The 27154-nt window shown below is 43.3% G+C and overlaps 1 protein-coding gene across 1 annotated transcript in view; it reads right to left on the reverse strand.

The window, feature by feature from the left end:
* Positions 1-17164, reverse strand: part of PLPP4 (phospholipid phosphatase 4) — a 567054-nt gene extending 549890 nt beyond the window's left edge. Inside the window, exon 1 of the mRNA XM_082424835.1 lies at positions 14511-17164. The gene's annotated coding sequence lies outside the window, so the exon portion shown is untranslated. The remainder of the gene's footprint in view (positions 1-14510) is intronic.
* Positions 17165-27154: the final 9990 nt, after the last annotated feature.

The raw sequence follows: 27154 nt of genomic DNA on the forward strand, positions 1-27154 counted from the left end.
TAATTGAGAAGAAAGTGTTTGCGAAACAGAATTATGCTATGAACAAGAAAGCAGAGAACTTGTTTTAATCTACTTCAAAGAAATTGTTTGTAGGGACTCCTGAAACCAACTGCACACAAAGAAGAGTAGGGTTCCCTTTGTAAGATAGTCTATAGTGCCAGCTTTGGGTTATTACAACTCAATGCTATATCGTTTACCTTATCAGGACCTCAACAATTGGCATTGGTAAGAATTTCCCTTTAGAAAAGTAGATCTTTCCCAGAAGAATGATACAGGAGTAGGTTCTCCCCCAACACCACCTTTTTTTTTTTTTCACTTGTTCCCTAATGACTTGATACCTTATGGAAGACTGAAAATCCTCAGAACAACTCTGACTACCAAACCGAAAGATAGCATTCCCCGCACGAACAGGATGTTGTCACAAATAAGAAGGGGTCAAAATAAACAATTGACCACGCTAGACAAGGACTATCCAAAGGACTAAACATCAACCCTTCCAAAGTCGACCTTTTTTTTTCTAATCATCAAAATCATTTATTGAGCACCAACTGGATATATGACACATTGGTCACCAAGATGTGACCCTTGCCCTCACTATTTCTTTTAATTGAGATATAATTCACACAGCATAAAATTCACTGTGCTGCCTCCCAATTTTAACTATAACTGTTATACTAACCAACTTGGACAGTAAATTTACTCATTGAGTTCCCTAAGGACATACTTTGCAACTAAGTCATTTTAAAGAAGATACAAACAAGATACAAGGCTTAAAGTTGGAGACAACCAAGACTGTCTTGTGTCCTGTCAAGGTCTCCTCCACCAGGCCTCCACTGCCTCTCAGCCTCATCTCACGCCTCCCCACACAGCTCCTGGGCTCCGGCCACACAGACCTGCCCTCAGTGCCTTCACCATCGAGCCCTTCCTGCCTCCATCCGTGCTCTTGTCATTGCTTCTTCCTGAAGGCTCTTTTCCCAGACCTTTGCAAGGTCAGTGTCTTGTTCAGTGCACAACCTAAGCGTTCCCTCCTCAGAAGGGCCTTCTCACCTCATCTTATCTTCCTCCGTCCAAGCCCTTAGCACAGCTTGTAATTATCATTTTATTTATTCATTCATTTAAATCAGTGCTCTCCATCTTCCATCCACCAGAAAGCAAGCTCCATGAAGGCAAGGAGTTTGCCTTTATCATTAACACTTAGCACAGCATAGGACCTCAAAAATGCACACAGTGCATAGATCTGCTTTAAAGGCTTTCCTAGCTAAGACTGACATAAAATGTGGGGCCTTTACTCACCCATTATCCAGGTGTTAGAACACATCCTGAATTGCTTTCTAAGGAAAAATTTGGCCCTGCTGACAGGTACTTCTGTGACCCACCTCCGTGGGCAGGTGGACCAGCCCCAACTCAGGCACATGTCCTGGTCAGACTCTCAGTTTTCTTAAGAGGATGCCCACCCCATCTCCAGTCCAGGAATCTGCCCTTGAAGGATGACTCGGTCGATGCTATGTCACTACTTATCAGAGGACAGACCATCAAACTCACTGCTAGCCTATACTTAGCAACTCTAACTTAATTGCAAGAAATAATATTGATGGACTGCTTAGAGAACACACCGTCCATTCGTTCCTTTAATTTTAAATGCAACCTTTTGAGTCAGCCAGACCCTTAGAAAGAATAATTGAACCATTTTTGCTTCCCATATACAAGTTTTTACTAAACTATACTTTTCCATTATATTTGACCTACGTTGAAAGATACAGTGAGAAACAACCCTGGGAAGCGCATTATTATATATTATTATATATTCTGAATGTTTTTGAGGATATCATTTGCTACATCACACTGGGCCTCCTATTGAAGACCCACAGGAGAAATGTCTCAGCTCTCGGTAACAAAAATAGCTGCACTTCTCCGAACCACTGGTTTGTTTTTAATCTTTTACATGCCATGAATCTTGTTTATTCCTGAGCTTTGGAGGCCAAGAAGCACAGCCACACACTTGGGATCACAACAAAGGGCACTTTATGTGCTAACCTCACCTTGGGCTTCATCGTATCTTTCATATCCTTATTTTCCCTTGACCTCAATTTCTTTACTCATCTTTGTTTTTAAATCTTGTTAAACTAAATGTATTATTATAAAGGTTCTAGTATCTTTTCTAGAATAAGGCAGGGAGTCTACACTTTAAAAGTTAAGATTTTGGCAGTTTGCTACCATGTTATACAAAAACAGTGATACAGGGGCACATTTGGGTGGCCTGACTTAAAATAGCATTCGCAGCATTCCTAGGGTTTGGTTATGAGGTTCCTAGGGTCACCCCCCAAGACTACTGAGACTCAACCCCAGCAGGAAGTCCATGGGGTGATCTGTTGTAAAAGACGTTCCCTGAGGACTCCCCTGGTGGTCCAGGGGTTAAGACGCCGCACTTCCACTGCAGGGGGCACGGGTTCAATCCCTGGTCAGGGAACTAAGATCCCACATGCCGCGTGGCTCGGCCATATTCCATGATGCCAGGAACACAAAAAACACACAGTGGCTTCTAACATGAGGACCAAGCCAAACTTATTAGGTTGGATGCTGTAAGTTGCAGCCGTCACTTTGTAAAAGGGCTGCTTCTTACATGGGCAACTCTGTGTTTAGCAGGCTCCATGTAAGTTTCTACATTCTGCTCCATGCAGCCTCCTCAACTCTCCATCCCTCACCTCACTGCCCTCCAGAACCCTTCTTCTTGCCTCAATTATCAACACACCCCTAAATCCCTCAGCCTCTTCTCAGAACATTTCCTTCTTGTTCCTCGGGGAATCTGATGGCCTCTAATCATACCCCTTCCCTGAAGCCAAGCCCACCATTTGAGAAAGTTCACAGGGTGCCATTCAGAGAGATGACAATGTGGTACGATGATCGTTGTATGTGACCCTAAGGAGGCAGCCCTGTCTGCAGCCCTCTCGAGCGGAGGCCGCTTTTCCTCTGCACTTCACATCCCACAAAGCCTGGGGGTGCTGAAGCTCTTGGGAATAGAGCATCCATTATCAGACTTTACCATTCCTTATGGTTTTCACCTACCAACCTCCGGGTCGATCCTCCCCATTCTCTGATGACTTGGGCATTTGCCTCACTCCCTTGCTCCTCCTCCTACTGTTACAATTATTCTCAGTGACTTCAGCGTCTATCTGGATGACCCCCCCCACACGCTGACCACCCAGTTTCTTTCTTTTAATCTTCGTTTCAGTCATCTTTTCCTCTACTGCATTGCAGCCTCACAACTGGAATCATCACCAATAATGGTGCCCCCACCAAAATCTCAACGTAACATCCAACTCTTTGACCACCCCCTCTTATCCTTCCCCTCACCTTCTCTAGCGCTCCCTCTTTAGCAAAGACCTCAGGCAGTCCATTAAGCTGACCATTTTTTTCCCTATCCAGAACCCTCATCCTAACCTCACTTCCTTGCCCAGGCTAAATTCCACAGTCCAGCAGTAGAAACACTTCCTTGCAAATACCCTTAACTCCCTGGTTGCTCTTTCCTTCCGTTGTACTCCCCTCGCAAAACCCCAACCCTGTTTAACCCAAGTATATAGTGGGACATTTCTGGAGAGACTCACATGGCTGGGATGACCGGACTCACTCCAAATTTTTATGACCACAAATATCAAATGTGCAGTCAACAGTGACAGGCACTCATCTACACTTCTCAAGTAAATGTGCTTTCCCACCCTCCGCGGTTACGTAAACTAAGACAATTCAGGCTATAACTAAGCATCACTTCCCAGGCTGCCCAGGCTCTGGCTGGCCACCAGTGGGGTCCAATTACAATATTCACTTAGATTTTGGAGGCTAGCGTGGGACCTCAGACCCTTCTGCATTTCTGGGTCTCCCTAGGGGTATCTCACGTGTGCTCTTGTATAGTCCTTGTAACATCATTCTTCTTCATCTTCCTGTCATTGATATCTGCTATCCAAAAAGCCCCTTGAGGTAGCTCCTCCCTAGGGCTGGCCATTGATAGGATGCCCTTCAGGATAATGCTGTAGTGGAAATGTGTGTCTTGTCTGCTCAGGACCCTTCCCCCGTTCCCTATCGTGCTGGTAGAACTTCAGTCACAGCCACAAGATGGGGCACCATCCCTGGACTCAGCCAACCACAGATCCCATTCCCCAGCAACAATGATTGGTCCAAAAGTGGACACAGCTCCAATCTGGCCACTCAGAGTTCTTCTCCACAAATAACGGGAGAGACAATGTATCTTTCCACTGAGTTTGTTACCCTGGAAGGATGTTCACCTGAGCACAGCATGTTTCCTTAAAGGTGGATAAAGCCTTTATTAACGAGGCCAATCCTCAGAGAGATGGAGAGCCCAAGGGTCATCATTTGAACTTCTTCATCCATCCAGGCCCAAAGATCTGTCCTGGACTGGACAGATGCAGGCACTGGTTAGTCCCCTTTTGTGCTGGAGCCAGTCTGATGGGGTCTCTTCCGTTTGCAACCAAATCCAACTAATGGAGTTAGTTGTCAATGCCAAGAGTGCCATCACCTGGTGCTCTCAGTCCTGTGTCCCTGGAGGAGCCAAATCTGCATGAAGGTCCTTGGGGTCTTCACCACATCCAAGCCACACTGTTCCATGCAGGAGAGGGAAGTGCATCACACACTGAAGTGCAACCTGCACCCCAGGGCCTCACTAGGTCCTACAGCTTCTGCCAGGAGCCACACTCTCTACGGGGCTGAGACTAAGTTCTTGATTCTGAACTGGAGGCAAATCTGCAAGGTGTGAGCCTTGCTGTCCTCAACCCAAGCTCCCCCTCTGCTCTAGTGCAAAAATCTCTCCTCCCCGCACTTCCAGTCTATAGCCCTCTGCCCACCCATTATCACACATGCTCAGATATGTCTGAACACCAGGTTCAGCTCAGTCTGCAAACACACACACACACACACACACACACACACACACACAAATGCATGTACTTCTAAATTTAAAGTAATGAGAAAAAACCAAGGGAAAGGATTGTAGAATTTTTTGACTGGAAGGATCAAGGGAAAGGAGATCCATGCAAAGAAAATGAAGAGAAGAATAAATATCAATATAATAACTTGAATGACTTTTACAAGACTCAGTAGGACAACAAGTTCTTCTTTTCAAACGCCAATGACAACGACAACAACAAAATTCCAGCCTCTATTTAAAAACATAGCCAAACTGTACTTTCGTGTGGTCAAATTCATTGGTTTCTGCCTGGTGCCATTCTTGAGGGATTGCCCCCTCCTCCCTATCCATAGGCTTGCAGTGGGAATGGTCATGTTGACACAGAATGACCTCTCTCCCATCCCCCAACCACAGACCAAAAGCCTCTACCCCAGGGATTGGGATGAAGACCAAGAGAGGCCACTCAGCCTTACTAGGGTGGGCGTAGGGAGTTATAAATTGCAGGAGATGTCAGCAGCAACCTGGCTCTAGTCTCTGATGAGACCCCGTCATGTCCCTGTTCTTGGGTTGGTTCTGCCACAGACCCCAACGCCCTTCCAAAGAATTCTGCCTGCTGAAAATAGCTCAGATGATTTTTGTTACTTGCAGCCAAAAGAGTGTTAATTAGAAGACATCTAATGAGCCAAAGATGATTATTAGAAGGCCATGAAAGGAAAAGAGCAAAGGATCCTAAATAAATAAATGATAGATAGATAGATGATAGGCAGATGATAGATAGATAGATAAATAGATAGATAGATAAACCAAATCTGTGTCTAGAAGGAAGCAGAGATGCTGGAGGACCACGGGCACAGAATTCTCCCCAAAAGCTAGAAATGTCAAGATGACAGAAAGGAGCAGTTACCATAAGAAAGGAAACCAGAACTTGACAAGTGTCCTGGGAACATGCAGAAAGGGGCCAATTTTTAAAACTGAGGCTTGGGAAAGAATTAATAACTTCCTTATAGTAAGTGACCTGCTTCTAGGAAAGCAAAGAGTCAAATAAATGACATTTGATCTTGTGCCTACACACCCGCCATGGGTCACATAGTCAACGGCACTGTCCCAGGGGTGGCCTCCCTTACTTATACCTCAAAAGTTCATGCGCAAATCTCTCAGCTAACAGCACTGTTCCTGGGAAGAGCCCATGATGCAGCAGATGGGTAGTTGCTTTGCAAAGCTGCAATCACTCATGCAGTGCAAGGGAGAGAAATCAACAGTTAATTTTCATCACCCCATTTTCTTACTGAACATGTAGAAGGACAAAGAGAGAGAGGGAAACTGATGAAAGAGAAGCAATTTTCTAAAATTGAAGCAAAAAATTAACAGCGTCCAGAAATTTGACCCCATTGTTCCTGTGCATAAAGCTTTTCTATGATTTCCTGTCACCTATGGATAGAGTTCAAGATTTGAACGTGTGGTCCCTGCCACTTGGCCCACTTCCACTGTCACCACCCCAGCCTACCTGCCCTGTGCACCAGCAACACCAAATGCGCGAGGTTCACCTGCTCACCACGATGGTCTTCACCTCTGTTCCCAGTGGTCAGCCTCCAGCACATCTCCCTCCTTGGTGATGCAGATTTGGTTTTCTTGCCTTTTTCTCTTTTTTTTGAGCACTTTGTTCGTTTCACTTCAAGGTCCTCAAACAATCAACTTTTCCTCTTTAGATGTCTCTTCTGATTAATACTCTTTTGGCTGCAACAAACAAAAATTGCTGAGCTCCCTTCAGCAGCCAGAGAATCCACTGGAAGGATCCTGCCTCTCCAACCCCCACCCCCCGGGCTTATTTACCTACTTCTTTTCTTCAGCTCACGGGTACTGTTGGAGCCCAGAGCAGGCTGCCCCAAAATGTGACTCGTGACATATTATTTTGAATGAAAGTGACTTAAGAAACAGCCAATGCAAGAGGGACACACTGACCCTCCTCTCTGTCTCCCTGAAAGGAGGAAATAAATCTCTCATGTGAAAGGGACACTCGCTGCATCTGGAAGTAGAAGGACACCCTTATTGCCAGAGATAGGGAATTCGGGCTGAGAAGCCTATATAAACAAATAAACAAACCTTGTTACTTCTTTTCATTGACTACCTCAAGACCGAATTCTGTTTAAATTCATCACTAATTGAGCACCCAAAACCTAAGTTTTTGTGTCCTGTCAATTCCTCTCAAATTTACTGTTTCTTCGTCTGAAAAACATAAAAGCTGCCTGCTTTGGCCACTTCTTAGGTCCTATTTCTATAAAACCTCCATGCTCATGAATGAAAAAGGTTCTTTCTCTCCTGTTAATCTGTCTTGTGTCAATTTTATTATTAGTGCAGCTATAAGAACTCAACAGGGGTAGAGGGGAAATCTCCCCCTTCCCTATGGTACCCAGCCTCAGGCGGCCATCAGGGCCCTGCAGGGTTCTGTGTACCACCGCTCTGCTCCAAATGTGTTCTGCACAAAGTCAGACCATGAGCTCCTTGAGGACAGGGGCTCTGCTCCCCAGTGTCAGGACTTTGCATGGCTGGTCTTGGGAATTCAATACATATCTGTTGGACACATATACGACTTATCAAAAGGGTAAATTCCTGCTGGTAACCTATGTAATGGATATTGATCGTTGTCAACCATATATTTTTTAAATTCCTGAGCAGTTGTTCTTGCCCATGGAATCCTATTTCTCAGCAGTCAATTTCAGTCGATTTCACACACATTCATCCTGCTTAGAATCTCTGGCACCCTCTCCTCCAGCAAAGCAGATTTTCCATTTGAATTTGGGATTGCTCCATTTATCAACATTATGTTGCTCTGGAATATAAAGCTACACTCATTGTCATGGTCTTGATGTTACCTGGTAACACGAACACTTAAGTATAAACCATCTCATATGTTTCAGATGGATGTTTTTCTCAAAGAACTGAAGTTGAGTGACATGTTTGGCATTTACTTGAATAACAACAATATGGACCTTTTACTGTACCTTGTTTAAGTAGCTAGGACAGGGCTAAGCATTTTACATATATGATCTCACTTAATCCTCACAATAACCCCTAGGAATTATTGCCACTTTATAGATGAGGAGGTTGCTATTTGGAGCGGTTAAGTAACTTGCTCAGTGTGACGCAGATGGTAAGTGGTAGAGCTCGGAACCAAGGACATCAGATTCAAAATCACCCACAGTCCCTATCAATGGGCGCCTAAGAAAAAGATGGACTGAGAATGGGTGTGATGAGGACCCAAAAGGATGGTGAGAAAACTGACTAAAAACAAGTGACTACATTTCATTTTGTTCCCATGCACGTTTTTAATTGCTCTAAGAATATCTGTTTCTTTCGTTATTCTCTTGTTACCTGTCATAAAACTGGAAACTGGAACCCGAGGCTAGGAGCGATTGGGAGAGCATTATTCCTCGTTTCTCCACTGGAATTTGACATGAGACCATATATCTAAGACCACATTAGGAATCTCTTGAAAGCAATAACTTTGCAAACTAGATTACCAGCAGCAAAGCAAACCACCTTGGGGTTCATGAGATCTGTGCTCTCTGAGACTAGAATGCAAACTATAAATCACCAAGACTTAGGAAGATAAGGAAGACTCCTTGGGGGCTCCCTCTGGAGCCATAGACAGAAACACTGTTCTATGCAACCCCATCTGGGATTCCTATGGACACATCCCTAAAAATTCCTATGGATACATCCCTAAAAATTCCTATGGACACATCCCTAAAAATTACAGTAAAAATTACATCCCTAAAAATTTTGTTCTAACAAATGGCCAGTGAAGATTTCCTTCAGATTAACTGACAAAGATTGGTAAAAAAAACAAAAACAAAGAACACCACGTCTGAGTCTGAGCATGCAATCTGCTTGACTGGTTCTTATCGAGGTGGATTTCTCCATTGGGTCAGAAAAGGAAAATTTCTAAAAGCACTGAGTCCACGTATTTTAAATGAATCAAAAGAGTGTATCAAACTTTGACGGCAGAAAATAGGCCAGCTCCTGTATTATTTTTTCAAGGAAAAGTTCTCAGTGGTGAGGTCTTGGAATATGCCACACACTGAAAAATCTTGCCGTTAGAGGAACTAAAACTGAAGCCTAAGGGTTCCTCCATCTTCGACTTTCTGTCTCCATAAGTGACAGGAAATGTGGTTTATTTGTAGAATTTCACCGTGGATTGTTTGAGGAAAGTTGACTTGAAAAAAATATTGAAATAAAGACAAATGTTTTGTGGCAGGCAAATATACAAATGAAAAGAAATGTTTAAGTTCTACTGAACTATGGATGATTTTTTAAAATGGTAACTGTGAAGCAAGGCAGGGTTGGAAATATTGCTAATTAGTGTATATTATGCCTTGTCTAATCAATCTTGAGAACCAAGGTAAATCAGGGGTGATAAAGCAGAGCCATTCCAGTCTTCATTATGGACTAGCCAATTACCAGGAACTTTTTTCTCTTTCTGTCTCCTATAGAATTATCATTTCTCCCTTGCTATGGGTACCATGGAGTGACTCTTCCATCAAAGAATCTTGCCATCATATGAGTTGCCACTTAGTGTCCTATGCTCTGGTGTCTAGTTCCAAAACAAAGCATTCAACCAAAGGTGGGAACAGCCCAAATGTCCATGAACAGATGAATGGATAAACCAAATGTGGCAGATCCACACAATGGAATATTATTCAGCCATAAAAAGGAATGGAGTTCTGATACATGCCACAATGTGGATAAACCTTGAAAATATTATTCTAAGTGAAGGAAGCAACATAAAAGGCCACATATTATATGATTTCATTTATATGAAATATCAGAATAGATAAATCCATAGAGACAGAATGCAGATTGCTGGCTGCCAGGATTCTAGGTAGAGGGGGGAATAGAAAGCAACTGCTTAATGGGTCCAGTGTTTCCTTATGGAGTGATGAAAATGTTTGGAACTAGACAGAGGTGGTGATTGTGCAACACTGTGAATATACTAAAGCCACTGAGTTTTTCACTTTAAAATGGTTAATTTTATGTCCTGTGATTTTCACTTCAATAAAAAAAATTGCAATAAGACAAAGCTTTTACTTTATGTCTTTTAAAAATGCCATGTGGAAATTTTAATACAAAAGTAAGAGTAAAAAAAAAAAAAAAGTAAGAGTTATGACAGTGTGATAAATGCTTCTAATAAAAACAAAATTATGAGAGCAGGCCTCCTGTCCTCCCCAGCACTCAAAAGTGAAGCATAGTCTTCTGGATGGGTCATAATCTTCTGAGGAGATATGGATTTAATCAAAGAACTATGGCTTTAGTTGAGCAGGAAAACTCCCAGCCACAATATTCTACCCACCACTTTCTATGCAAAAAAAAAAAAAAAAAAATTGCAAATGGCAACACTTCCAAGAAGGTTCTTTCTTTGCTATGTCTGTCTCTTGTTGATCCAGTTGGGGGTGGGAGATCAAAGCTGTCCCCTCACCCCAGATGGCTCTTCTGGTTCTTGGAAACACTGGGTACCATAGCACTCACAAGTTCATCTTAAGGCATAAACCTGCCTCTGTACTCAGGGTCCAACTTCCCCACAGAGAGAAACCTGACCTTTAACAAATCAGGGCATCTGAGAACCCTGGAAAGTTCACTTTGTGCTGTTTCAGGCTTCATAAGATTTGCTTTATAGCATGCCTGCACAAAATCCTACTCTAAGAAAAGGGTCTATACAAGAGAGGTGCATCGATTATGAATCCCAAGCTACTACTCCCATCTCTTCTCTCCCCACAAAGTAATACCCTGCAGTGCGAAACTGCTTGACTTGTAAATTGATTTATCAGGACTTTAATATAACTGCTGACCATGATCAGAATAGCAACAAATTGGCTTAAGCAGGTTCAAAGCTGAATCAGTGGAAGAAACAGTGGGTGTGTTTTCTAGTGGAATTCTTCCCAAATGGAATGATCTGGGAGTGTTATCCGAACATGCGGCCATTCCTTATACACACACTCTTTTCAAGTCAAATATTTGCATGGGACAGTGGCTGGCAAATAGACATATCTGACAGTACATACAAAGTAATCCCTAAGTAATTATACGAAGTTGAAAGCAGGAATGCAAACCTGAAAGCTACATTTGTGCAGCATCTTCACTTAGAAATTCCTAGATATTGCAGGGGACAAAAATCTAATTCATCGGCTTTGATGGGAAAATACATGTGATTGTTCTAAAGACTCCTTTACCTGGGGCCCATTTTCAGCAGATGCAGGCACAGAATTCACTATAATACACACACTCGGAGCTGTTTGGGTTTTCTGACCAAATCTCCTACTGTTATCTTCCTTGAGAAGCAGTAAGGAAATAAACCAAAAAAAAACCACATTTGTACATCAAATTGATAACTAGAAAGTCAGTAACCAAAACAGGCCCTAAAGACTGGATACCATTATATTTGTCTTCCTCTCCTCACCCTAGAATTTTCTGCACATCTTTGTGGGGGGAAGGGGAAAGGAATCCATCAAAATAATAAGATACTGACAGTCCATCTCCACCTGCCTCCAGCCATGAACACAGCATCCCCCTCTTTAAGTATCTCCATTCATATCAAGGAACACGAGAAACATAGAAGTTTGCACTTAGATTCTTTTTCCTTTAAATTTATTTATTTATTTATTTATTTTTGGCTGCGTTGGGTCTTTGTTGCTGTGCCTGCATGGGCTTTCTCTAGTTGTGGCGAGCGGGCTTCTCACTGCGGTGGCTTCTCTTGTTGCAGAGCACAGGCTCTAGGCATGCCGGCTTCAGTAGTTGTGGCACATGGGCTCGGTAGCTGTGGCTCTCGGGCTCTAGAGCGCAGGCTCAGTAGTTGTGGTGCACGGGCTTAGCTGCTCCGTGGCGTGTGGGATCTTCCCAGACCAGGGATCGAACCTGTGTCCCTTGCATTGGCAGGCAGATTCTTAACCACTGCGCCACCAGGGAAGTCCGTGCACTTAGATTCTTAAACAGAGATGGACCACCTGAGTTTATAAACTCTCTGGAAATTTTTTACAAACTGTCATGTTTAACTGCAACATTTAAAAAGAGGGTCAAGGCTTCCCTGGTGGCGCAGTGGTTAAGAATCTGCCTGCCAAAGCAGGGGACGCGGGTTCGAGCCCTGGTCTGGGAAGATCCCACACGCTGTAAAGCAACTAAGCCTGTGTGCCACAACTCCTGAGCCTGCGCTCTAGAGCCTGCAAGCCATAACTACTGAGCCCGTGTGCCACAACTACTGAGCCCACGTGCCACAACTACTGAAGCCCACGTGCCTAGAGCCCATGCTCCGCAACAAGAGAAGCCACCGCGGTGAGAAGCCCTTGCACCGCAACGAAGAGTAGCCCCCGCTCGCTGCAACTAGAGAAAGTCAGCACACAGCAATGAAGACCCAATGCAGCCAAAAATAAATAAATAAATATTTTAATAAAACAAAAAACTTTCCATTTTGTACAACCTTCTCCGAGTGTCCTTCTGGCTGGTAGAATGGATGCTGCCCGATTCATCCGTCACTTAATAAACTCAATTAGATCTTCAAATTTACTCACTTGAATTTTGTTTTTTAACACTTCACAGATAGATTTAGCATTGTGAGAAGGTTAGAATTTAAATTTACATCACATGTATGCAGATACTCACAAAACTAAATTCAGTCATTAACATATGGTGGTTTCCCAAGACTCTAGTCCTACCTACAGTTTTTTGACAAGCTACTGTTGATTTGTCTCACATGATTCCAAGCAGAACCAGTTCTGTTCTCTAGAATCTGCTCTGGCTAGTTTCTGTTTTATCTACACAAACCCAGAAAGCATGAGTCAGATCTACATGGGCATAGCTTATAAAATCATGTTCCAGCATGGAGAATTCAGGTCTCAGTCCTCAGCATGTAGGTCGCATAGAGATCTCTCCCCATCCCCCAACCCCAGTGTGTTTCTCTCATTCACTGCTGAGAGATTGTCTAGGCTTAGAGATGCTCAAGTTCACACAGAAAGCATCAGAGCTGGACGGGAACGCCAGCAGTGCTGCAGCTGCAAAACCCACATTCCTAGCCCTATGCCATCCTGGAAAGCTGCCATCCCATTTTACAGTTAGGAAAACAGAGGTACATATTTGTCCATAAAATGACTTAGCCACTCACAGGCCAGTTCTTCCCATTCCTCCATAACTGTTAGCCATAATAATGAGTCAACCCCAAGGCAAAATTTCCAGCTAAGCCCCAGGCAAGACGGTGAGCCTGGCCACCTTTGGCTTTTCTCCCCCTCACCCCGTCCAGTCCCTCCCCTTTCTTCTTCTTCCCAACCCCACCTTAACCAGTCACCAGAAGCCCATTCTTTAAGCAGATCCTCTGGGCTCTGAAAACTGCCCCAGCCCCTGGTGTGTTCTGACTAGGGTTCCTTGGGGCATATTCTCTGTCACTTCATGGGAAGCAGAGATGTCCTCCACAACCGGCCCTTTTCCCTCTCTCTCCCCAACTAAAATGTGTACGTCTTCACCATGACCTTGGAGACCAAGCCACTCCTGAAGGCACTAATGGTGCTGCCAGGCTGGGCGTCAGGGCACTGACGCCAGCAGAGCAGGGCGGCAAATCCCCTCCGTGCATCTAAGCCACTGGTTCCAATCACGCTCCTGCCAACCTCCCCTCTGCCAAGTTCCACACTAGGTATTAGCTTCTTTCCTCTGCCTTAAACCCTGAGGGAACCGTTAATGAACGGAGAACTGCCCAGAGAGCACCAGCCACAGGCAGGGGAGAGACAGAGGAGCTGGAGGACTTCTAAAGGGAACAGGCTCCACCAGGCACCTGAAGAGGTGACACTTCCAGGGCCAGTGTGGGGCAGGGCCAACTGCCTGATGGCCCGAGGCTGTGGCACTGTTGGCAGGCACTTGACTGAGTTTTGCATCTTATCAAGACAGTTTCTTGGCCAGAAATGTAGGTGGTAAAAATTAACTATAATCCATGTAAGTTTCCACTCCCAACACCATGCTCTTCAAAGGCTCCCTGAAAGGTAGCTGTACTCCCACGGGGGCTGTGTTTACCCCGAGAGGCTCTAGGCAATGGCCAGGATTAGAGTGAGGTGTTCAAGCTGAGTCCCCCCTAAAGCTGCGTTTATGAAGAACCTCTCTATCTAAAACTTTATTCCCTTTCTTGTCCCCTCTGACCTCAACCCTGAGCTAACTGAACACTAATCCACAAGTCAGATGACTAAAACTGCTGTTGTCGATAGCATCATTATTTTACGAAAATTGCTGTTGTCAATAACATCGTTAATGTGCTAAAATCACTGTTGCAGATATCACCCTTAACTACAAATTCAGGTTGTTTCTCCAGGGCAAGATGAACTAACAGACCCCCCCAAGCCATGGACCACCCGGCCAGAGAATCGTAAACCACAGACATCCTGACTCTGAAACCTCAATTAAGGAATGTCATAGAAATGTCACAAGACATGATTAATCCCAGACTCTTTGTTCTTTCCCTTTAAAAAAAAAAAACCCTAACTCAAAGAACAAGTTGGAGTGGATCTGAGGCTTGTCTCCCACTCCCTTGCTCGGCGCCCTGCAATAAACCCTTACTTTGCTGCAAACTTACTTTGTAGCTGCCACGGGCACACAAGCTCTAGCCTGGTTACAGCGTCAGAATCACCCCGTGCCTTCCCAGGTGGGAATGAGGCGGCCTGGATTCAAACCCAGCTCTGGCGCCATCTGCTGGCCTCTCTGTGTGCATGGTCTCTGTACCTGTAAATGGGATGATTGTTAACAGCAGCCCTCTGGTGGGGTTGGGGGCGGTGGGATGAGTCCCGTGCTTAGAGCAGCGTCTGTCTGAGCAAACAGTAGAGAAAAGGTTTGCCATTTCTATCGTTTCTGGTTTCTTCTAACAAACCTTGTGTCAGCTGTGTCCATCCGGTCACAAGATAGCACTACATTTTACTTAAAGTCACACAGCTAAAAATGAGGTGCAAACAATTCACTGATTCCAAAGAGAAAATATGGTTTATTCACAGATACACAAGGTCGAGATGGAATAGCACGATTTATGTGATCACTAAGATTCTTAGCCTCAGTTGTCATATTCAGACAAAACCCAAAATTCTATAAGCTTTAAGGTGAGGAACATTTCCTTGGTCCTCCTCAAGGAAAGTTCTGTCCATACTTCAAAGAAATCTATGCAAGTTTCAACCTCTTCTAACATAAATGGAGAAAGAGCAACAGAATTGAGGACAAAGGAAAGTAACTCTACCACTTGGTAACCCTCGTTCTAGGTTGAATTACGTCCCAACCCCCAAATTCATATGTTCAAGTTCTAACCCCAGTACTTCAGAATGTGACCTTACTTAGACTCATTGCAGATGTAATTAGTTAAAATGAAGTCAGGTGCCAAGCAAGGAGAACAGGCAGCTTGTGCTCAAAAGACCCAAACTCCCAATGGCTTTCAGGGAAGGGTTTTTACAGGCAACATTTGGGGTGAGAGTTGCAGGGTACACGACTTTCTTCTGATTGGTTGGTGGTGAGGTAACAGGGTGGTGTTTCAGGAATCTTAATCATCAGTTTCTGGTTCCAGCCAGTCTGGGGTCTGCGTGCTTGTGGTCAGCATGTAGTCACCATCCTCCACCTGGGTGTGTGTCTTAGTTTCTGCAGAACAGCTCAAAGATATGCATCAGATTGTTATGTATATCCCTTGAGGGGGAGCTAGGACTCTGTTTCATTATCTGAACTATTTTATTTTATTTTTATTTTTTAATTTTTTTAATTTAAAAATTTTTCATTTAATTTATTTTATTCTATGTTTTATTTATCTGAACTATTGTTTAAGTAAGCTATCATTACTTTTCTTGCTTGACTGCTTTCCCTTTGTTTCTGTATTCCCTCACTTCGCTAATTAGTTAACTGTTTGAGTCTGCTCTCTGAAACTCAGGGAAAGCCTAGGAGACTAAAGCCTTTTTTTTTTTACAAACAAGAAACAGGGAACACAGAAGGGCTTTTGTACCCGGAAAACCCCTAAGGGTCCTGCTCAGTTTCATGGCCTCCAGAACTGTGAGACAATTTCTGTTGTTTAAGCCACCCAGTTTGTGCTACTTTGTTATAGCAGTCCTCGAAAACTAATACACCCTTCCACAGCAAGAAAGTGTAGAAGGTTATATGGAGGGTAATATATAACACCCGGTAGTCGATGGATATACATGGATTTGTTCCACAAAAATTTGGGGGTAGCTTTCCTGGGTAGGTGCAGTGCTGGGTCCTGGGGTTACAACGGCCCCATCGCACAGGCACTCAAGTCTCTGCACTGAATTCCCTACCACCAGGGTGAGTGCTTGGAAAGGGTGGAGGGAGCCGTGAAGAGCTTGGACATGGCCCAAGAGGGATCTGCATGTAGCCAGTAGCAGCTGCACATAACTGAGGAAGCCAGAGGTGGCCAAGGCAACAGATGCAACATCACCAGGAGTCTGGCAGTGACGGAAGAGGCTCCTGCCAGCTTCACATGCCCACGACAATGTTGCTGACGCAAAAATATGGAGGGAAAACAATCTCGTAGCAACTGGCATGACATCTTCTCTTGTGGAAAAAATGTTTTGCTAAGAATTTGGCATGGACCAGTATGGTAAAGGCCCGAAGGTTATGCTCTAGTAAAAGGATAGGGTTGCTAAACCGATTTCAGGTGAGGACAGCGTCTATTAACCGCAGGTTTTTACGTGGTTGAGCCAGTTAGGCTGAGCTCTGCCCAGGGAGGGAGAAACCCCTACTGGCAAGAGAGGAGAGATTTGGGGGACAGAATAGAAATGTCTTATCAGGTTGTTTGAGTTGTTTATGGGGTGAGGGAGGTACTTAGAGTCCTCTCCCAGTCTCCCCTGGGCATTTTCCAGTGACTTCCCACTGCTGCTTGGCGCTTTGAGGAAGGTCTTAGAGGGGGCAACCCAGCAAAAAGGAAAAAATGAACGGCCAACAGCTGGGTTAACCCAGAAATTATTTTATGATACTTTTCTTATTATCACTCTGAGTGCAACCCCTGAACACAAGGAAGAACACAGTCTGACCCCACTTGAAAACTATTCCCTGGAATAACACATTCCCCAAACGGCAAGATGTTTGCTATATTCTGAAATCCACCCTTCTTTGGCAGGGAAGCTTATCTTACTTAAGGCTCACAAACACCATTTAAGGTGTGTAGCATCCTGCCCATTTTAAAGGAGAGGAAAGAAGGCCCAGGAGAGCCCAAGTCACTTGCCAAAGAGTGCAGCGATGAACCTGTGACCTGCATTCTCACCCCCCCGACCCCCCATCCTCCCCCCCCAAGCCAGGTCCCCTTTGTTCTGGAAGGTGCCTGGCCAGCCCCTTCCTGCCCCACAGTCAGTCCACCAAACTGGGAGTCACAGATGGTATTGTTGAAAACAAACATCCCAACAAATTTCCTGGTGGAGTGGGGGGCAGGTAGTTGGAATTACTATAGATTTTTCTAGAATGAAAGCACCTCGGTTTCATAGACTTTGTAGTCACGTTCTCTCTGTTGGGTCACATCCCCAGAAGCACTGCTGAACTTCTCCTCCTCACTTTTGGACCCGTATACAGAAAGATGACCTTCAAAGGTTGCTTTTGTCACATTCGCCCAAATCTCAATTCACAGGGTGATGATTTTACAGCCCAGAGGAGCCCAAATTTTTCCTCAGGTGGTGGAAATCTACTGAATGTCCAGTTTTTTATGTTATATGGTTTTCATTCCATCCAACTCAATAATAATTCTGTATGTATTAAGAGTTGCCCTCAGTCTTCAGGCTGCTGAACTATATTTTCTTAACAAAGTTCATGAATTACGGTTTATATACAATGGATTTCTATGTAGCTATTAGAGTGCAGTAGATCTATGCATATTGAAGAGAAAATATGTCTATAGTAAGTATGTCAAATGGAACTAAGTAAGGATGAGAACAGTATATATAACATGTGCCTGTTTTTATTTACAAGACTTTCACACAACAGCGCAAAGCTGAAACTCGGGAAAGGAGCCCCAAAGGACAGAGGAGTCCTGTGGTCAGCTTTCAATAGAGCATCAAGGGAACATCCTGAGAAACTGCTACTTAGCCAATGGGCCAGCCAAACTGGCATCGTCAGTCTTCTGTTCACTAAGAATTTTTTTACCATGAACAGAAGTTTCATCAAATGCTTTTTTTGGCAGGTGTTGAGATAATCCTAAAACTATTCTCCTTTAATCTGTTAATATGATCATTTATATTGATTTATTTTATAATGTTAAGTCAAACCCAACTTGTTCGTGATTTACACATTTAATTGATGAAGGATTTTGCTAATATTTTCTTTGGGATTTTTGTAACTGTGTTTATGATTGATTTTCCTTTCCCATTCAGTCCTTATCCAAAGTTATCCAACTTTCAAAATGAGTTGAGGATTGTTCCCAGTTTTTCTATATCTGGAATAATTTGTATAAAACTAGATTTATTTGTTTCCTGAATATCTGATAGAGCTTGCTAGTAAAAACCACCTGGAATATCCTTTTGGGGAAGATTTTTAACAAATGGCTCGGTTTCCTTAGATCATAAGCCTATTCAGTACACATTTCTTCTTGAATAAATTTTGGTTAGCTCTATCTTTCTACAAATTTTCCATTTCATCTAAACTTTCATTTTTATATACTTAAAGTGATTTATATTATTTTATTACATTTTAATGTCTGCATTTATAATCTTTTTCATTTCTGATACTATTTGTGTTCCTCTTTTTTCTAGATCATTCTTACGAAAAGCTTGAAAATGTTTTAGCCTTTTCAAAGAAACAAATTGACTTTGTTGATCCTCTCTATAAAAATGTTCTCCTATTCTTATTGTTATTCTAATGTTTTCTATGTTGTTAATGTTTGTTCTTATGCTATTACTTCCATCATTGTGGTTCTTCCTATGAGTTTATTCTACTTTTCTTCTATTAACTTAAGTTCAATGGTTAGTTCATTCATTCTGAGCCCTCTTTTTTGTATATTAAATATTAATACATTAAATATATGATATATCACATATTATAGAAATATCAAATAAATTATATTTATATATTATATTAAATATAGCATATTAAATATTAACACTATCAACTTCCTTCTAAGAAACACTAAGTAAGTTTTAATATTTTACCAGTTCCTCATGCACCACTTACCCCAAGTTGTTCTGGGGCAGCCTGCTGGGTAAGACTGACATCACGGGGCTTCCCTGGTGGCGCAGTGGTTAAGAATCTGCCTGCCAATGCAGGGGACACGGGTTCGAGCCCTGTTCTGGGAAGATCCCACATGCCACGGAGCAACTAAGCCCGTGAGCCACAACTACTGAGCCTGCATGTCTGGAGCCTGTGCTCCGCAACGGGAGGGGCCACGACAGTGAGAGGCCCGCGCACCACGATGAAGAGTTGCCCCCGCTTGCCGCAACTGGAGACAGCCCTCGCACAGAAACAAAGACCCAACACAGCCAAAAATTAATTAATTAATTAATTAATTTAAAAAAAAAGACTGACATCACGGCATTTGGAGTGTCCATCAATGGCCTCCAAGTGCTTTGGCAGATCCTGATGCTTTCCCCTGCCCCTTCCTTGCTAATAGACCCCCAGTTTTGTTCAGGTATTGAGTGTCCTGGGCTTCACAGGCCATTGCCCAGCCCCAAGGGGTGAATGCTGATTCGTAAACCATAGTGGGAAACCAATTCCCTCTGCAGCAATTGGTACAACCCTGAATCTGAGACTCCATCATGGCTGTTGGGACTGGAGGAAAGTCTGGGGTTGGAATGGGGGGATTCACAGAAAGCTTTCCTTCCCAATAAAAAGACATGCAAGGGAGAAAACGTTGCTCCCCTTTCCTGAATGTTGTTGCATTCAGAACCCGGACCTCCCAAGGTTAACTTGCAACTATGGGGAGAAATATTACCAACAAGCTGAGAATGGCAGAGCTGAAAGGTAGGAAGCAACAGAGACTTGATGACTTCACTGAAGCCCTATGTCTGCATTTCTTGTTATGTAAGATAGAAGCTCCTTATTATTTAAGTTCTTATTATTTGCAGCCAAAAGTGTCCTGCAGTTGCCACATGAGGCCAGCCTCCTGCCTGCCGAATGTCACTTGATGGCAGAGAGTTTTTCAGTGATACTGCAATGTGACCTTTGTATGCTTGCAATGAATCAGGCAACTGGACAAGATACTCATGTGTTATTACGGCACTCCTTCTGTCATCCTGGGAAAAGCACATCATTCTACATTTTTCCTTTGTTCTTAGGAGCTCAAGAAAAGTTTTCTTTCGTAAATTCATATTAAAATGATAGAGGGTCAGATTAAGCCTGTGAGAAGAAAAGAAAAATAAATGAAATGAGGCCAGAGCTTGTGCTTGCTACTGTGGCGATCCAGAGCAAGTGGGCATCTCCACGTGGCCTGGAAGGTGGGAGCTGTCCCTTCACACACACGTCACTACCTGCCAAGTAAACACAGGCACATTTAAGTGAACTTGGCTAAGTCGCTTTCTGGGAGATAGTGTTTCCATTTTAGGGTCCTCTCTCACAGAATCTTAGAACATCTTTAAATTGTATTATTTAGGGTCCTTTGGCTGCGAATGACTGAAAAATTATCTCACACTTTTTAAAATAAATTTATTTATTTATTATTTTTGGCTGCGCTGGGTCTTTGCTGCTGTGCGCGGTTTTCTCTAGTTGCGGCCAGCGGGGGCTACTCTTCATTGCGGTGCACAGGCTTTTCGTTGCGGTGGCTTCTCTTGTTGCAGAGCACGGGCTCTAGGCACGCGGGCTTCAGTGGTTGTGGCTCACGGGCTCAGTAGTTGGGTCTCGCGGGATCTAGAGCCCAGGCTCAGTAGTTGTGGCACATGGGCTTAGTTGCCCCGCGGCAGGTGGGATCTTCCTGGACCAGAGCTCGAACCCGTGTTCCCTGCATTGGCAGGCGGATTCTTAACAACTGAGCCACCAGGGAAGTCCTCAAACATGTTTAATGGCTCATGTGAGCAAACCAAGGAAAGGTGAGTCTGGATGTAATGATCTGAACATCGTCAAGACTGTCTCCTCCTCTCTCTGCTTTTCTCTGCTCCTGGGCTCCATTCTCTCAGACAAGTGTCTCTCCAGGCTGGAATCATGATGGCCAGCAGCCCCATCATGATTCTCTCAAGCAAAAAGCAAGAATGTCCCCCAAAGCTCCAATTAGAACCTTCAAGGGGGGGACTCCAACTGGCCCAGTTTGGGTACCATGACTATCATTGGACAAATCACTATGGGAAAAAAGGTGTGGTGGGTTGAACTGTGTCCCCCAAAAGACATGTTCAAGTCCTAATTCCTGGTATCATGTGAATCTGACCTTGTTTAGAAACAGGGTCATTGCAGATGTAATCAAGTTAAGATGAGGTCATACTGGATAAGAATGGGACCTAATCCAATGACTGGTGTCCTTATGAGGAAAATTTGGACACAGATATACACACACAGGGAGAACACCATGTGATGACAGAGGCAGAGATTAGAGTAATGCATCTACAAACCAAGGAATGCCAAGGATTGCCAGCAACTACCGGAAGCTACATGGGAGGTGTGGAGCAGATTCTCCCTCAGTGCCTCCAGAAGGTGCCAACCTTGCCAACATCTTGATTTTCGACTTCTAACGGTGAGAGAGTAAGTTTCTGTTATGGTAAGCCACCTGGTTTGTGATGTTTTGTTACAGCAGCCCTGGGGAACTCATACAGAGATGCAGGGCCCAGGTTGGTCAGGTACCCACTGCAGTGGTCAGGAAGGTGGAGTACTATGAAGGGCAGCACCCAATATTACGGTTGGAGAGGAGAAAGGGCTGTACCTCAAGGAAGGGGGAGGTGGTCCATTAACAGAGGAAGAGGGTAAAGGGGGCCGGGCAGGCAAGTACAGCGGCCACTACATTAACATACACCGTCATCATTTTGGCTGGATTTCTTATAGGTGAAGAGAATGGAATACGGTCTTGCATTGCAGAAAATGTTTATTCCCTCTCCAAAGATAGTACAGATTCCTTCTTCCAAAGTCAGGAATTTACAGTCCACTGCAATTTGAACAGTTTTATTCCTTAGATAAGGATTGAAGTAGTTTGATTTGCTTTGACACTCAGGGAGCTCATGAAATAGTGCAGTCGTGCAATTCTGCTGTAAGAAATGTTTTATTAATTACACCAAGGTATATAAAAATTTAAAAGTTAAGTTCCTGTGAAGCACATATTCTATTTCAGTTACCTATCAGATTTTTTTTAAATTTATTTATTTTATTTATTTATTTTTGGCTACATTGGGTCTTTGTTGCTGCGCGCGGGCTTTCTCTAGTTGCGGTGAGCAGAGCGGGGGCTACTCTTCATTGTGGTGCCCAGGCTTCTCATTGCAGTGGCTTCTCTTGTTGCGGAGGACGGGCTCTAGACTCGTGGGCTTCAGTAGTTGTGGCACACGGGCTTCGTTGCTCCGCAGCATGTGGGATCTTCCTGGACCAGGGCTCAAACCCGTGTCCCCTGCATTGGCAGGCGGATTCGTAACCACTGTGCCACCAGGGAAGCCCTCACTATCAGATTTAACCATTTATTTTGGCCATAAAATTCAAATTATGTATCAAATAAAATAAAGATCCATTTCAATGAATTAAAATTAGTTGTCCTTTTAACATGCTTTTAAACTATTTTTAATTGATAACATGCTTACATTAAATGGTCAGTTCAAAGATGGAAAAGCATTACTTATATAGAGTAATCTTCAAGCAGACACTATCAGACGGCCTTGTGCTTAAAGATTCTATTTCAAGGTAAGCCCCACTGCAGTTAGAATTCTAATGAGCCAGACAGAATTCTTTTTTTTTTCCCACTTATTTTCTTTTTCTTTTTTTTTCTTTTAATGTCTTCATTGGAGTATAATTGCTTTACAACGGTGTGTTAGTTTCTGCTTTATAACAAAGTGAATCAGCTATACATATACATATATCCCCATATTCTTTAACAGCCTGGGAAGCAAGGAGTGTTCTCCACAGCCAGGCTCACTTTTAAAACGCAAAGCTTGCAAGAGAAAGTTAAAGGTAAGGGAATTAGCCATCTGAATATGCATTCAAATCAGTCAACAAACATAGAATCTACTGAGACCTCACTCATAGCTGCTAATGTGCCATGTGTCGGGTGCTGCTGTATGCAATCTGTGGGTATCGATTAATTCTCATGACACCCCTAGGGGTGGGCACTATTATCCTCCATTTTACAGAAGTAAACTGAGATCCAGAGAGGTTATGAGACTTGCCCAGATCACCTCGCTAACAAAGTGCAGAGCACCAGGGTTCCAACCCAGACGGGCTCCGGAGTCCATGATACTCACCTGCCCGGAACACGGCGGTCTGACATCCTGCTTCAAGGGTCTTACAAGATCTCTGATGAGATAAAACCCGTCCACATGAAATCATAGACAACAGTACTTGATGGCATAGGGTGAAATGATTTGTACAGAAATCGGTCCTGCCGATCAGTGAGGTTTCTGGAAACCACTCTAGTGGTCAGGGAGGGTGGGAAAGGAGGTGACCGGGCCTGAAAGGACAAACAGGACTGGTTTTAGGGGAGCAGGATTTGGGTGCTTACAACCCAAAGAGAGTCACAGTTTGTCTCTTCTTTGCCATAGAACAGAATCATCTGTTTCCTTTCGTGTAGCATGGGCCAGAAGCCACATGCCACCAGGAAACATAAGACAAAACCATTCAGGTGAAAAGCTGCAACACTTGCAATAGGGTCATCAAGTCATGCTGGTTTTTCTGGACTTCCCCAGTTTTAGCGTAAAATCCTGAGTCCCAAAGACCCTGTGAGTCCCGGGCAAATAAGGATGGTAAGCCAAACTCTAATAGGAGAAAGATAGCTTTTTGAAAAGAAACAGTTTTAAACAAAGCCTATGCCATGTACATTTTACACTAGGTGAGGCAACCCCTAAAAAGACTAAAACCATGGAACTGAGCATCTCTGGCCGCTGCCACGTAGAGGCTGTGGGACCTTAGGACAGTCACATCATCACTCCGGACCGTTTCCCTACCTATAAAATTAAAGGTTTGAAGTTAGGTGAACTTCAAGGTCAATTTCAGTGCTAATAACCAGCCTGATATTCTTGAGTTAACATCAGTGTTGGGGAGAGCCCCCTGACCGTAAACACACACACACACACACACACACACACACACACCCTATACAAACACACACCTATGCACATCCATACGAAGTTTTCTTATTTTAGGGGAAAACCTCATGCTACACATTATTTTTCATTTGAGATATAAATTCATTGGAAGTATACTCTAAGATAAATTTACTACTTGGGGGTTCTTTTTTCACCATGATTCGTTCAGAGTTTTAATGGTTCCTAATTTTACTTAGCCCGTCTTAATCAATTTCACAAAAAATGGGGGGCGGAAATGCCTTCAAAATAAACTGATTGATAACATTCAAAAGATAGTTTTCAGGAATGGTAACCCTCATCTCCCAGACATGCACCTAGGGAAGGCTAGATAAGATAGGACAGGGCACAAGCAACAATGGGACTCTCTGCTCTAAAGAACAAGGCCCCTGTTAACTGTGCTACCACGTTGCCACTTGAAGACGGGGGTAGAATTTTGTGTAATGGATTGATTGGTGAAGGAATGCAGTGTAGGACAATTCAAGTCAACAAAAATCTATTAGCACGCTTCAATAAGTGGAACAAAATGGTTGTGAATGTTCCATTTTCCATGTTGATGTTGGGGAAGGGAACAGCTGAGGCTGAGATAACTTGCCAAGTAGTATATCATGTGACCCACCCACCTTTTCTGTGTGCCCTGCCGTGACACTCTTGCTCTGTGTTTTCCAAAGGAACCAGGGGCCAGCTTGGTTAATCATGTCTTTGTCTCCTGAAATAGACCATGTGCTCTAGGAAAATAGATTCAGACTATGAACACTGATGCCCTTCTGACCTGACTCAGCTTTGTACTCAGCTCCTGAGTTCAACCTGCTTCTATGGAAGGCAGGTGGCAAATAAATACACAATTATGTTGTCCTATCCACTGAAACTGGGATGCATCACAGGTAAGGGTCACACTGTCAATCAAAGACAATAGAATTGGATCCTAGGCATCTGGTAAACAGAGCAATAAATATTTTTACTTTTCATATCAGCAAGAGGGATACCTCATCTTTCTTTATCTGATAAGAAGGAGTCCTGCAGAGAGATTGCAATTTAACCCCTAACATATCATCTCTGATGGGCAGCAAGCACTAACTTTCTGCCATTTCATATCTCCAAGCTCAGTGTCATTGTCTAAGGTTTGATTTATTTTAGGTGTCCCTAAATACACAGGTACCCCTGAGTTTGGATGTCACAGAGCCCCCTTATAGAAAAACTTACCTGAAGGTTTAATCCCAGACTAGAAATTCTCTTCACTGCAAATGAGATCATCAGTGTGATTTGGGATGTCCCAAAGTACACACCGGCCACTTGTCGTTCATTCATTAGAGTTTTATTTCTGAGGTCCCTGAGGCTTTTTATTCTCCTGTTTAGTATCTTCCCAAACTTCAGTCATTTAAGATAGAGTAGTATTTACAAAAGGATAAACATAGATATCAATGAAATAAAATACTGTTCAGAATTAGACATATACATATATGATCAGTTGGGTTTTAACAAAGTTACCAAGGCAATTCAATGGGTAAAAAGAACAATCTTTTCAGTAAATGATCCTGGAGCAATTGGTCATCCATACGCAAAGAAAAAAAAAAAAACGCAGACTTCAAACTTTACCTCAGACCACACAGAATAAAATAACTCAAAACATAACATAGACCTAAATATGAAGGCTAATGCTATAAAACTTATAAAAGAAAACACAGAAGAAAATTTTAGGGTTTAAATTAGGTAAAGATTTCTTAAGACACAAAAAGCAGGAACTGTTTTTTAAATTTTTAAAAATCGAGGGATTTCCCTGGTGGTTCAATGGTAAAGAATCCTCCTTACAATGCAGGGAACTTGGGTTTGATCCCTGGTCAGGGAAATAAGATCCCACATGCCGTGGGGCAACTAAGCCCACATGCCACAACTACTGAGCTCCATGCCACAACTACTGAGCTCTGCGCCTCAACTAGAGCCCGTGTGCCACAAACTACAGAGTGAACGCGCTCTGGAACCCGCACTCCACAACTAGAGAAGAGAAAACCCGCACGCCACAACTAGAGAGAAGCCTGCGCGCCACAACTAGAGAGAAGCCTGCGCACCACAACAAAAGATCCCGCATGCCTCAACAAAGATCCCGCGTGCTGCAACTAAGACCCGACACAGCCAAAAATAAATAAAATAAAATAAATAATAAATACATCTTTTTAAAAAATACAGCAAACCATTTTAAAAAAATCGATAAAGGGGACTGCATCAAAATTTAAATATTTTGCTTCAAAAAACACTTTAAGACAATAAAAAGACAAGCCACAGGCTGCAAGAAAATATTTACAAAACTTATATCTCCCCAAAATATATAAAAGAGCCCTTACAACTCAATAAGAAGAAGAAAAATGGTCAAAAGATTTGAATAGACACTTCACCAAAGAGGATATACGAATGGCAGATAAGCACATTAATCATCAGGGAAATACAAATTAAAATCACAATGAGGTACCACTACACACCCACTAAATGGCTAAAATTTAAAAAGATTGACAGTAACAAATGTTGACAAAGATGTGGAGCAACTTGAACACTTACACATTGCTGATGGGAGTGTAAAATGATATAAGACAGTTTCTTATAAAGTTAATACACCAGATACTGTAAGAACCAGCAATTTCAATCCTAGATACTTACCCAAAAGAAATGAATGCATATGTCCACACAAAACTTGCATGCAGATATTCAAAGTAGCTTTACTCACAAGAGCTCAAAACTCATAATATCCAAATAGCCATCAATAGGTGAACAGATCAACAAATTTTGGTATACCCATGCAAAAGACTACTACTCTGCAATAAAAATGAGCAAACTTGGGGGCTTCCCTGGTGGTGCAGTGGTTGAGAATCTGCCTGCCAATGCAGGGGACATGGGTTCGAGCCCTGGTCTGGGAAGATCCCACATGCCGCGGAGCAACTGGGCCCGTGAGCCACAACTACTGAGCCTGCGCGTCTGGAGCCTGTGCTCCGCAACAAGAGAGGCCACGATAGTGAGAGGCCCGCGCACCGCGATGAAGAGTGGCCCCCGCTCGCCGCAACTAGAGAAAGCC

Source organism: Balaenoptera physalus (assembly GCF_965194825.1).
Source record: "Balaenoptera physalus genome assembly, chromosome: 14".
NCBI lineage: Eukaryota > Metazoa > Chordata > Mammalia > Artiodactyla > Balaenopteridae > Balaenoptera > Balaenoptera physalus.